This window comes from Pholcus phalangioides, unplaced genomic scaffold (assembly GCF_987345545.1).
Source record: "Pholcus phalangioides strain wild (caught in Gottingen) unplaced genomic scaffold, Ppha-v1.0 ptg000001l_1, whole genome shotgun sequence".
Classification (NCBI taxonomy): Eukaryota; Metazoa; Arthropoda; class Arachnida; order Araneae; family Pholcidae; genus Pholcus; species Pholcus phalangioides.
The window spans coordinates 27,589,727-27,603,921 of NW_028301594.1; positions in this window are offsets into that span (position 1 = coordinate 27,589,727).

The following is a 14,195-nucleotide window of genomic DNA, read 5'->3' on the forward strand; positions in this document are numbered from 1 at the left end:
CTAGGAGGTGCTGATATAACCCGGCACTGAACAATTACTAGTGCGCTTAATTGTTCTCTCCTGTAACGATTACCTTCACGAGTGTTTGAAGAATAAATCCAATTCATAAGTGTATTTCGTTGTTAAGCCTTAATTAATTCAACAAACTAAGGGACAGTATTTTATTTTCCCTTAAAGTTTGGCCCATGAGTTCAGGGACACCCTGTATATGCGTGATTCAAAAATTCTATTTTACTTCTCCAGTTTCGTTGAGTAGTGAAAATACTGCTTCAAATTTTAGATAACTTCTTTAAATAATAGTTATTTCTCTGTGTTTCATGAAAAATACCCTCTTTTCACAAAACTACCCTCAAAGATTTCGGAGAGGAATGAAATTACACTCTTCCAAAAAAAAGGTTTTTCGGATAAATCTGATGCTCGGTATTTTTGTTTTCAGCAGCGATCCTGCAAAGAACTTACCAGACGTCCTTATTTACAAGGACGTGTCCCCATTCTTTATGCCAATTTCAGCGTAATCATAAGTTAGTGAAATTTCTTTATTTTGCCCTTATTTTCAGGTTACCGGAATTATTTACTCCTTAGGGGAGAGAAAGAAAAATGCACTGCGAAACATAATTCTTCATTTGGCTATTTTTGTATGTTTTCTTTCCCACGCGCTTTGACCAATCTACGTCGGAAAATTCGCAGGAAACAGAAACCCAAGTTGCCTCCAAGTCCTGACAGATTTTTAACGAAAGGACTGGATATTAATGCTGAAGCGAACTTTGGAAATAAAAGTTTGTTGTCTCGAACCTGGAATCGAAACCTGGTCTTCTTTTCCAGATTGAAAGTGAATATTAGTTACAAAGAGTTCTTGTTAATCTCAGTTATGTGTTTCTCTGATATACTTTCTTTTTTTTCTCTTTCAAACCGAGCACAACTCATGTCTATCGCCATCGATGGGCAATTTACTACCTAGTGAGTTGTGCCGGAAGTGTGAGTGTGTGTACCTAACAGTCTGAGTGAGCATATAGTGTTGTATCTGATTTTTCAGTTCTGCCATCTACATTTCAGAAGTGAAGTGAGTGAGGTGGGATGATTTAATTACATTTGTACCGTTTGCGGGTCTGTTGCTTTCTGTGGCGAGACTTTTTAAAGAGGAGGTTGGCTCGCATTCGCGCCTTGAAGTTGGAAACCACAGAAAACGAACTTCAGCCGATCACTACTGTGTCGACGGCGGGGTTCGAATCGTCGGGGATTTTGCGAGTCAGTCACTATGACCACTCGACCACCACCGTAGCTGATATCACCATTGTGATATACTGTGCTTTAGGGTTTGCGCTTTCCCAAATTTCAAGTGGGGCAGGGTTCAGTTTTTCCGGCAGACCCATTAAACCTTTTCCTTCCGAACTTCGTATCAGAATTAATATCCAGAAAGTCACTTTGGTGTATTATGGGATACTGAAATGATAGCAACTCTCTCTCTCTCTCTCTCTCTCTAATGGCAGTTCCAGTTTACTTGAAGAAAATTATTATTCTTTTCCAGCGTAATGACACACCATCTCTCGTTAATAGCGGTAAGTAAGTCATTGCTAAAAGAGGGGACGAACGCACGCCCTCATTTCGGAGTTTTTGAATCTGGTAACCCTGAATTGAGCAGTTCTGAGACAATGTGTGTCCATTTCAGTCGAGACATCAAAAAAGGGTGTTTCAGACTTCACTCTTTGCTTGTATCACGTCATGTGAGATGGCCATTTCGAATCAATTATGGGGGGGGGGGATGTTTTACTTAGTTATTGGAATTTTCATCACTGTTTAGGTAACGAATTGGTTGAAATTGTGGTTCTAATTCTTGAACTTCTCTATTTTGATAATTTTTGTAATTCTGAATTTTAATTTTGAGACACGCCCATAAAACATAACATGCATTTTACACACATTTATTTACACTATTTCCAAGTTATGTCATTTCAGAGTTAAAGACTGAATTCTCAAACACCCTTTGAAATCAAAATTTAAAATTTTGGTAAACCCCCAGTTTAGACGTATGCAATATAAATCCAAAGCATAATATAAATTTCGAAATATTGTCTTTTTTTTATACACACACAACACATTCATCTAAACACTTATTTGTCTTTTTAAAATGCATGTGGGCAAACTTTAATTTATTTTTGGGGTTTGGATAAAAACCTGCCGACCTTCAAGTAGTTTCACCCGAAAAGAAGGAAACTACTGTGAATAAACACCATATTTTGATTTTTTTCCATCTGCATTCTCGGGCGAATTGTTCAAGTTTTATCGGAAATTTCTCCCGTATTCGTATTATTTATCTTGTTTTTGCTCCGGGGAATTCCGGAATGATTCCGAGAGGTTACGAAGTCAACAATAGACGCGATAAGGTCCCTATGACTTCGAACAAAAAAGTTTTTCAGCATGTAAAAGAAAACGTAAATTTTCTGAGGTATGTCTTATCCACGTTGCAAGAGCATATCACTCACATACGCGACTCCTGGAGGACACTTGGGATACTTTCTTACATAGAAAAAGAAAAGTAGCATGAGAATCTCGAGCGATGGAAGTGAATCTTGAAAATGAAAGTTGGGACACTGGTAGGGAGATACACGATGGATGACGGATTTGCATTCGATATAAAAGAAAGTTATAAATATATATTATACTCTTATTATGTATTTTACATTGATTGGTGTGTGTATATGTTACAGCCGACGCCCTAAATTGGCAAGTTCGCGAGTTGGCTAATGTCCAAATTTCGAGCTTTTGCCAGCCAGTTCACGAAATTGCTGGAGATTCCTGGCCAAAGTCCGGAAAGGAACGGCATGAATCGGGTCGTAGTCAAATTGGTGTACTTTAAAGCAATAATTATGATCACGTTAGCTATGGCAACCCATAATATCGGAATCACAATGCGGTGACCACATTTTTTTTTTAATTTTACAGAAAAACTGCATGTCTCTTTTTTATTATATAAACAGTTTTCCACTCTCAAATTTCTCTTTTTTCTCACGTCATATGGAATTAATCCAATATAGCTACTATATCTAGCCATGTATCACGCGTTGGCGATGAAAAAAATGAGTTTGGCACCTACCGGTCCATCTTACATCAGCGCATCGAACTTTGACCAGGAATCTACAGCCACTACGCAAATTCGCCAGCCAAAGCACGAATCATTTCTGGAAATCGGACTTGGACTAAAACTCTCGGTCAATTCGTGAATTGGCCACACTTCGGACTTTGGCCGCAACATATATATTCCAAGAATGACATATTGAATTATGATAGCTGAAATAGAATCTATGAAGACTTTTTATTCGGAAATTTCCAAATACTGCGTGAATATGGGAATTTCAAGGACTTAGAAATCTCATTAAATGATTTTCCACAGCTATTTTAACGTATAACTTGGCGTCCTGCAGAATGTTTTGAAATAGTAAAGAGTGATACACATACAGATTGCAAACCCACTGTCATCGACTCACTAATGATGAAAGATGGAGACTCTACCACTACATCGTAGTATCCCAAACTTTTTATTCCATCGCCCCTTTCTTCAGGATTTTTTTTTCTCTCATCGCCCCCCCCCCCCTCACTCAAGCAAACCTATAGTATCCTATGTTAAACCAGTAGCTTCTATCGCCCCCCAGACCATTCCATCGCTCACCAGGGAGCGATATTGCTCACTTTTTACTACACCATACCCATCTGCTTTTACAATCCGTTCTCAAAGACTAGTGCTGCAATTGGAGTGATGGGAACATTTCAATTTTAGTGACGCCGATTTTCCATGGGGCAGATTCTCTCTACTGTGGCTAACGAAGTTTCCTCTCCGCAAATTCCTATCAAAACTGCTCCGAATGATTGCATCAAAGGTAATTAGAAAGGGAATGATAGCGTACTGCATAATTATTAAATGGGATGCAAAAACGGTAAAATAGAATAAGTGAGTGCTGAAAAATGTTGAGGGTGCTCGAGCATCCCCTGCGTCCCCGACTTCCATGTCACTGGTAGGAAAATATCCAGTTGAAAGAGAGCTTCCTTTATACAAGTTCGTAAGGAAGTTGTTTTTAAAATACAGTGAAACCTCGATAGAACGATAGTCTGCGGAAGATCAAAAAATATCATTTTGAAGGGGTTATCGCGTAATATCGAGAGAGGTAGCATTATATGATCTGCCACAGCCGAATTTGTGCTATTGTTGGCCATTGTTATCTCTTCTGAATTGGCGATGTTGGTACCACACCATAAAATGTATTTATGAGTGTTTATTCATAGAAAGAGAAAAATTGTAATTGATTAGTTGATTTTGATTTATTAGTTGGTTGTTTCATCACGTGAAGTAAACTACCGTACATCACTTTTGTGTGATACACAGAAAGTAGACTCATCGCAACTCATCCCTCAACTTGCTGCCATCATCCAGGGATTATGAACGTAGCAACGTGCGCTCCATCATCTTCAGATGACCTGAATTAATTTTTTTTTTTCAGAGAAATTTTTTACATGAAGTTCTTAAAATGACGTATATAGATGGCGTACGCATATATATTCTAGTGTCTTTTTATTTCTTGTACTATGCGGGATAATTGAGTGTTGTTGAACAGTGGTAGAATACTTTCCCTAATCACTATCTTGTTGGTGATTGTGGGTTCGAACCCAGAATTTGAAACCTATGTGTCATACGGAACGTCACGAGACAAATAATATTCCATTTTAGAAGGATTTCCATTTTATAAAGGTGCATACACAAACACACATAAACGCATTAATCAATGAAGGGACTGTTTTTCGATTCCGTCGAAGACAGGAATCCGTCAATACCATTATAGAGGGATTTATCGTAGTAGAGGATAACATATTGTACCGAGAGGAGTTCAACATTAGACTATGAGCAATTCCAAATACGTTTCTTTAAAAATACCGTTGTGGAAGGATTTATCGTTGTATCGGGTATCGTCGTAGCGATTTTTCACTGCATGCTATACAAAAAAAAGGAATACATTCGTCTAGAAAAATAATACTTGAAAAAAAATAAATTTAAACAATTTCTAAACGATAACAACTTGTTTTCTTCCGGAAAATCTCTTAAAAATAGTACCGAGATACACACGCATAAGAACAATTCTAACGTTAATCTCTAACTCATTCAAAATACATTTCAGAGAGAGTTGTCGCTTGTACGTGAACTCATAAACACGCATCTTCACGTTCTCCGTGCCTTAGAGATAGTGAATAAAATTTTTCTAGAACTTTCTTTTCCCAAATATATATTCATTTATGCTTTTTTATTATTATTGTAAGCTTTATCGAATTTACATAGATATGGCGCGAAATCCATTCAGCCGAATGGTGTATCGTATGTTTGGAGTCGTTGAAAATACTGATGTAACACTATCTTGAGCGCCGATGCTCGGCAGAACAGTGTGTAACTATAAGGAGCAGCAATGTTTAAAAAAAAAAGCCGGTCGGAATATTTTTACGAAAAGTTTTTTTTGGATTTAAATTTTTTTTATTTGTATATTTTTATTTTTTCATTCTGTTTTTAGACAAAAGAAAAATAAATTGCGCTAAAAAAGTGTTTTTTGTACTTCACTGTACGTAAATAAGACAAAAAAAATTCTTTTTCAACATCATTCTCCGTTTTTTTCCATAAGCCTTACATTTTTTTTTTTTCAACTCCAGGTATATAACTCGTATTTTATTGTCTGAAAGATAAATTAAGTGATAATCCTTTGCTGTTTTATTTTGCATAAAAACTATTGCTTTTACCTTAATTAATGAATGTCTTATTAGTGGCAATCAGTGGGTTTACAAGGTAGTCTCTCTTTTTAAGTTTTCTTTTCCTTTTTTTTTCGATTTAGATCAGGCCTAAAAGCCTTTTCTAATTTTCCTTTCCTTTTTTGATGAAAAAAGTGATGAAAAAAAATGTAATTCAAATTACGTTTTTTTTTCAATGATCGACAGGGAAAAAAAATACATTGAGCTCTTAAAAGAAGTTAATGCAAATTTTTGAAACCAAGTTTATTTTATAGAAGTGTTTCGCAATCTGTTTTCGCCTATGCCCCCCCCCCTTCGTACCACATATTTACTTTCTCACCACCCCGTTTTATTCAGAGCCCATCACCCTCATCTAAAAGCAAGAACATTCCTGGTTACTGTATTTAGTTCATTTATATGAACAAAAATTCTATAAAAAACGTCATTCTCTGGACCCCCTGAAGCTAAATATCAGAGAGGGTTCTACTTTATGTGTTTCTATGCATATTTTTATGATTTTCAGAAATTCAAGATATATTTTCCATGGTTTTCAAAATTTAACGCATATTTTCATATTTCAGAGCATTATTTTGCATATTTCATCAGTATAATAAAGAAGGATGTTTTCCGCCCCGCAAGCTCTCTCTTTTTCCTTGTTCATTCCCCCCCCCCGCACCATAAGCGATATATTGGCAGTATTAGCAATAAGGGGCCATTGAAGTATCACGTAAAAATTTCAGCCATTTTTGTCCCCCCTCCCCCCCCCTTGTCGGCAAAACTTCGTCATCAGCTCTGCCCCTCTGAATCCTATCGCATATTGGTGGGATCAAAGACGTACACAGAGGTGGGGGGTGATGGGGGGCCCGTTCCCCCCCCCCTCCTCCCACGATCAAAAATGTATTTTTTTGATGCAAAAAAATAAATTTTTTTAATTTAAATTTCGGGAGAAAATACCTTTATATGTTATTATAATCAATTTCTGTTAATTTAAGTGTTATTTGAAGGCTATGAACGCAAAATTTATCTTTAATAAGTTTATTGCGACCTACCCTCTAAGTCATACAATGACAAATCGCATAAAGACCCTTGGCCCGAGGACCAAATATGGCCTCGGGGGAGGGGGGGGGTTATCTGATGCGGCCTGCCCTCTTCAAACCTAATTTTGTAAAAATGAACTAAGCGCCACATTTACAGATCGCTTAAGTGTCGTGTCCCGTGGTACAATTCCGGAACATTTAAGCGGCCCGTGGCATATTTTCAGAACACTTAAATGACCCGAGACACCGTTCCAGAACACTTAAGCGATCCGTGACACATTTAGAGATCCCTTGAGTGACATGTGACGTAGATTTAGAGCACTTAAGTGGCCCCCAGTGCGGTTCTACATCACTCAAGTTACGCGCGGCACATTCTCAGATTATTTAAGTGATCCGTGGCATATAATTACGGATCGCTTGAGTGATGCGTGGCACAGTTCCAGAGCACTTAAGCGGCGCGGACACATTTGCACATCACTTGGATCCGCGAAACATTTAGAGATCACTAAAGTGGCTCTGTAGGGCACTTATCAATGGGGGGGGGGATGTTACTTCAAGTGCCCACAAACTATCGAAAGGTTTTTCTTGTTTTTGGCGCACCGAGTAAGATGCCATTAAAAATATTTCATATTTTTATAAAGGGTGGTTGATGACGTAAGCATCATCCAAACCCCCCCCCTCCCCCTTGTCATCAAAAATCAGCAAATCGGAAACCCCCCTCCCCATCGATGATGACGTAATACTTGAACGGCCCCAATTGTCAATTTTACTTACTTAGGCATCATTTTAGGTGATAATTGCCGATTTTTCGGCGATATCAGCAACGATTGGCAGTTTTACTTGCGTACCTTTGGCATCATTTTTGAAAATGGTTAGTGATTTCCCGTAATTTCCTTTTTTTTTCTCGAGGAAATATGGTCAGCGTAGTTATCAAAGCATACTTTTAGGATTTTTCCGAGCATAAATGCAGTTTTTCTAGAACATATTCTGTCGGTTTTTAAATCATTAAAATCCTAGTCCTACGGATATGAGATACTTTTTCCCACTGTTTCGCATATGGGAAACAGTGGTTTCAGAACAGTGGAAGGTTTTACTACATTTCTTTGTAGACCTGTAAATACTTTTTAGTTTTGTTTTTTCAAAAACGTTTTCCATTACAGTACAGATACTGATTAGTATTTTCATGAATTATCATCTTTTATCAGTATTATCATCAACCAAAAAAAAATACCCGAATACAGTCGAGTCTCGCTTTAACGAATACCGTTATAGAGAAAATCTCGTTTTAACGAGTACTGTTATAGCGAAAATCTCGTTTTAAAGAACATTTTTCTAATCCCCAGATAAGTTTACTTAGGAACAATGCAAAAACCTGGAATTCATTTATAACGAAATTTCGTTATAACGAAATGATTTCTCTGGTCTCTGGGAGTTCGTTATTACGGGATTCGACTGTATATGTATTATACCTTTGGGTGAGAGAAGTATGTTAAGTGTGTTTTGTGTGTGTGGGGGGGGGCGAAAAATCGTGTATTTAAATTATAGTCGTTGTACAGCAATGCTCTTCTTTTGCGGACACTTGTGGGACAAAAATATTCGTCCGTAAAAGGGGGGGTTACCATTAATCAGGGGTTTTGAAAAGCATACTTTTATTATGCATGGGGGGGAAATTATTATTGGGCCGCAAACGAATGGGTTGACCGCATCTCAGGGCTATCCGTTAGCAGAGGTTTTGCTGTAATATTAATAATACCGTCGAATCTCGTTATAACGAACTCCAAGAGGCCAGAGAAATCTTTTCGTTGTAACGAAATTTCGTTATAAAGAAATACCATGTTTCGGCATTGTTCCTATGTAAACTTATCTGGGATATTAGAAAAGTGTTCGTTAAAACGAGATTTTTGCTATAACGGTATTCGTTAAAACGGGATTTGACTGTATAGTCTTTGTGGCTTGACGAGCGAAGGAATACGACCCAACCTATAATTTCCCAGCAATATTATGCAAAAGAGGGTTCACACCTTTCAACGCCTGCGACGGGTGTATATTTTCTTTAATGTTAAATTTTTCTCGTTCAAAATAAAATATAAATAAATAACGACGACGTCAACTAAATTTCCTTCGAGTTTCCGTCATAAAAATTTTAAAAATATAATAATAAAATTTCCTCTGTCTCTCTCACATACAGGTTAATATTGTAATATCTGAGCGTTTTGTGTGTATGCGCGTGTGTGTGTGCAGCCTTTTCAGCGTTTTTCAATGAGACTACTCGTGCCACAAATTATTCGGTTAAGTAAATGTACATTAGCATATTTCTGTCATTACTTAATGCAAAGTATGTTGCGAGGCCAGTGACGTAGACGGGGATTTTAAGAGGTTTTTCGCCTGGAAAGGGCTTCCATAGACGTTTATAAATAACGTGGTCGTGGGAGGAAAAAAACCGCTCGTTATTCTTTAAACCGCGGACTAAAAAAACTCTGTTATATCTGAATAAGGAGAAAACTGCGTTCAACCTCCTCGTGCTTTCACTCATAGCTTGGTGTTGGTGTTCCGCTTTAATATAAGCGAGATTTTCTTTTTTTAATGTTTTTTTAGAAACTTGGGATTTCTCGCTCCCTGAAATGAACTTGATGATCCTCCATAAAGACCATCTATCATCTGATATTTGTTCCTTGATGGTGTTCAAGACACCGATCTAACGCACACGCCAAAATGAAGCATCATCCATTCTTATGAATATACGAAAGGGTATGTGTTTTCATGTACAGTCAAACCTCGTTAAAGGGGACGGGGTCACTCTTGAGTGATCAAAAATGTGACCCCTTAACTAGAATGGCCCGATAAAAACGGAGTAAGAAATTATCTCTCTTCTATTCCACAGCTCATTTCCTATTACGATGCATTCGAACACAGAAAATTAGCTTTCCGTAATTCCCACGAATGCAGTCTCGATAACTGGTTAATTCTAGTTTATTTATTTATATATATATATATATATATATATATTACAGTCGATGCCGCTTAATGTAATCACATCGGGTCTCTGGGTTTCTGATATCGATAACCGATTTGTAACTACAGTCGAATCCCGTTATAACGAACGCCAAGAGACCGGAGGAATCACTTCGTTAAAACGAAATTTTGTTATAAAGGAATTCTATGTTACCTAGGATTGTTCCTATATATCAAAATGTTAAGAAACATTTTTTTTTCAATCGTTCTCTAAACCAGATTTTTATCTTTTAAGCTAAAAACATTTTTTTTAAGTAGAAATCGGGTGGAGTTAGAATGGAATTGTCTAACACGTGCAAAGTTGCGAATTGCGATATTTTTTATAATGTAGGGTAACCGTCCGTTATATATAGATTCCCTTGTGAAAGACTGCCGACCAAAGAACTGTGAATGTGATCAATTAAAAGAAGCTCACTAAGAACTGTTTAAAGAGAATTTTTTTACGCATTCTTTCCGTATAGGAGAACCCATTGAAGAAGCAGAGCTGCACGTGCATGGATCATAGACCGAGTACGGAAATTATTCTTAATAAGGGAACCTTCTGACCTCTCCTGCATAGTCTCGCAAATCGATAACGATAATTTATAGGGAAAAACGAGTCTAGTTCAACCTTAGCTTCAAAATATGCAAAAAGAAAAATACTTTCGAAGGAAAAAAAATTGATAAAAGAACCGAAGTCTCCTGATAACAGAAGGGAATTTTTTCCCCATGTGGGCGAGAGTTCTGTACTTTGCGAAAGTGATAACAATACCAGAATGATAACATCATCCGTGATTTTAATAAGCGGCGTTGACTGTATTTATCTCAATTACCCCTGACATCAAAAATCATGAAATATTAATTAAATATTCCCATGTGGCGAAAGTTCTGCACTTTGCGAAAGTGATAACAATACCAGAATGATGACATCATCCGTGATTTTAATAAGCGGCGTTGCTGTATTTATCTTTATTAACCCTGAGATCGAAAATCATGAAATATTATAAAAGCTAAACATGAAGTAATCTGACCCCAAAAGATTTTTTAATTTTCCAGGCTAAAAATTATTTCAATTAAAATAAAATAATAATCCACATCAAGAGAGATTTATTCTAGAAAAAAATAATCATAATAAAGCGCATATTTATACTAATCAAAACAATTAACCCGGTAAAAAATGCGTATGAAAGTTATTTGCGCTCATTTTTTGATGAATACGCTTTTTTATTCATTTTTAAATGATAAAAGCACTGTAAAGGCCACAATTTCTACTTCCTAACCAGATAATGGCCCGCCGTTCTGTCTCAATGAAGACATTTTAACAGGTGGTCGAAGACCTGGGACATGCTTGGAAATGCACTTGTTTGTGTTGTGAAGCTTGTTTCTGTGTAATGCTTGTTATAGTGCTGCCATCTGCCATCAATTTTTCAAACTATGAGCGAAGAGTAATGATTGAATAATTGTATCGTCGTAGGCCTGTTGCTCTCTGTTGCGAGACTTTTTGGCGGGGAGATCGGCTCTCGCATTCGTGCCTCGAAGCTGGGAATCACGCGAGTCCGTCACTATAACCACAGCGGCCCACAATACCTACCGGGAAAATTATGATAAACGATGAACATGGCGCATTGGTATCATTTTCATAACTGTCGCGTGAATGTTCGAATGGCCATTTTCGGAAATTTGAAATTAACTATTTCAACCCCTTATCGTATGACCAATTTCCGATTTCGATGAAAATGTTTCAAGAGGTGATTTCACAAAAGTGGCCCCTTCAGACATGTTTAATGACGCGTTATCAGGAGTTATTAACATTAGAATATTAGATCGAAATAGAGGACGATCGGATTTACCAAACAGTGACTCGGTAAGCGGAGTGACGCGTTATCCAAGTGACCCGCTAATGAGGTTTGACTTTAAAAAAAATTGCAGTCAGTGAATTTTGAAGAAAAAAAAAGACCGCAGACGCGGCCGCAAATTGTGCCGTGAATACGTTCTTTGTGTTTGTGCTTCAGTTGTGAACTTCTTCGAGAGCTAAAACAATTCCATCGCGTATGTTGGCCGCGAGCCTGGTGCCAAGACCGGAGGAGGTATTAAAACCAGAGAGGGACGTCATTGGATTTATATCAAAGATATCTATCTGACGATACCAATGGCTTCTATTTGCGAGCCCTTGAAGATAAACCCGCAGGCCTAGTGCCTAGATCGAAAAAGAGGTATCAAAACCAGAGTGTCATCATTGGATTTGTCTTAGAAATCCAATCTATCGGAAGACGCCATATCAGCTTCTGTTTGCGTTGTGAACCTCTCGAGATGTATCGCATAAGGCCGGGATAACACTATAAAAGTTTTTCTTGTGAAGTTCTTTGATAAAACTAGAAAAATGAAACTACAATTGAATCCCGTTTTAACGAATACCGTTATAGCGAAAATCGCGTTTTAACTAACACTTTTCTAATCCCCCAGATAAGTTTACATAGGAACAATTAAAAAACCCGGTATTCCTTTATAACGAAATTTCATTACAACGAAATGATTTCTCCGGTGTTTCTTGGAGTTCGTTATAACGGGATTCGACTGTAATAATCATAGCGGTTAACCAATAGGCTTATAGGTTGTTTCTTTCAAGTTTTGTAAAAGATCTTTTACCAAATTTTTTAGCGTAATCCCGGCCTAAAATAATTTCGTTACGAACGTTGGGTCGTGAACCTAGAGCCCTTACCAATAGTCTTATGGGTTTGTTTTCTTTTTCAAGTTTTGTAAAAGCTCTTTGATAAAACTTGAAAAATGCAACCAATAAGCGTATCGGTTACATGCGAGTGAATGTGACCAACAGACGTACTGGTTGTTTTGCTTCGAATTTTTTTTTCAAGTGTTTCAAAAAGATCTTTCATGAAGTTTTTAAAAAGCGTAATCCCGGCCAAACGGAACTTTTTGCGAACGTACCCAGTATCTTCAGGTGGTTTGAAAGGCGTATTCGTGCCAAAAACATAGGATTTCTTCCTGAAATGAACTTTATAATCCATCTATCACCTGATATTCATTTCTTGATGGTGTTCAAGAAGTGCACCAAACCACACGCCAAGTTGAATCATCCATTGTTATGAATATACGAAAGGGAAATGCTCATATGCCATTGTGAATATCGAGGACACTCCAATCGATACAGACGGTTAAAATACCGGGAGTAATGTTGACAGTGAAATGGATTCTAATGCATAGGTCGCGTTATATGCGACAATACACATACGGTGGGAGGAACGTGGAACTCGGAATCTTAGAGTTCAATGGTATACGCTCGTATAGTATGTGCTCGTAGATCATCCATGTGACCAGTTGATTTTGCAAATGTGAGTACTGTGCGTGCTTATTATACAGGGCAGGGTAATGGAGGTTTGCGTGTTCTGAGCTGACTACAGCCTTAACTACTCATCAAGAAATTATGAAACTATTAGGAACGTCTTAATTAAGGGATGAAGAGAATTTTCGGAACCTCCCCCCCCCCTTCATGACAGAAAATTCTGAATCACAGTGTTCATGACAGAGATTCACCAGCAAAGCACGTTCTCGTAAAATCAACGCCTAACTCAGCGAAGAAAGACGAGAAAGGCTCTTCCGGAGATTGTCAGATGCTCTGTCATGAAGCTTGGGCAATTTGGTCGCATGGGGAAGGGGGGGGTCTACAGAAAAGTTCGCTTGCGCACTTTGTTTGCATAGAGAAAACCCTCTAGTGGCGAATCGCGGAACTGATTTTTGTCCTTTCAATTTATTTCCCATTCCTTCATTTAGACGTTACTAAAGTTTCATCGCTTTCTGATGGATAGTTAAGGCTGTAGCGAGCTGAGAAAACGCCAACTTCAACGGATTTCCAACTGGTGTTCCGCGGAACCCTGGGGTTCCGTGACAGCTTTTTTGTGGGTTCCGCGTGATCAAACGCCGTGGAACTCTTAGAGCTTTCAAATCAGAAAACTTTCTTGTTACTGAGATACTCGCAAAGCTGTTCTTTGTTTAGAATTTTAATTGGATATATTCGTTCAAAAAAATCCGGACCACACTTGAATGGCTGACCCAGAGAGTGTGCAAGCATGTGAGGCACCAAAGAATGACCAAGTGAGTAAGGGACGAAAACAGGATTGTGTGAAAGCATGTGAACGATCTAAAGAGTGACCTAGACACAGCGGCATATTTTATGGTGTGGGAGGGGGAGGGAGGCTAAGCAAGCTATGAGAAACTAGACTATGATGGTTGAAGGACGGCAAAATTTGTACAAAGCCCACAGGCTACAAAACTATATATCCGCCTCCGGAGGGAACACCGGGCAAAGCCCTCATCTGGGGGGCTTAAAATTATGTGGCCCTTGTTAATTGTTCAGATTTCCTCATGGAAAAAATGGGACATTTGACCAAGCGGAAC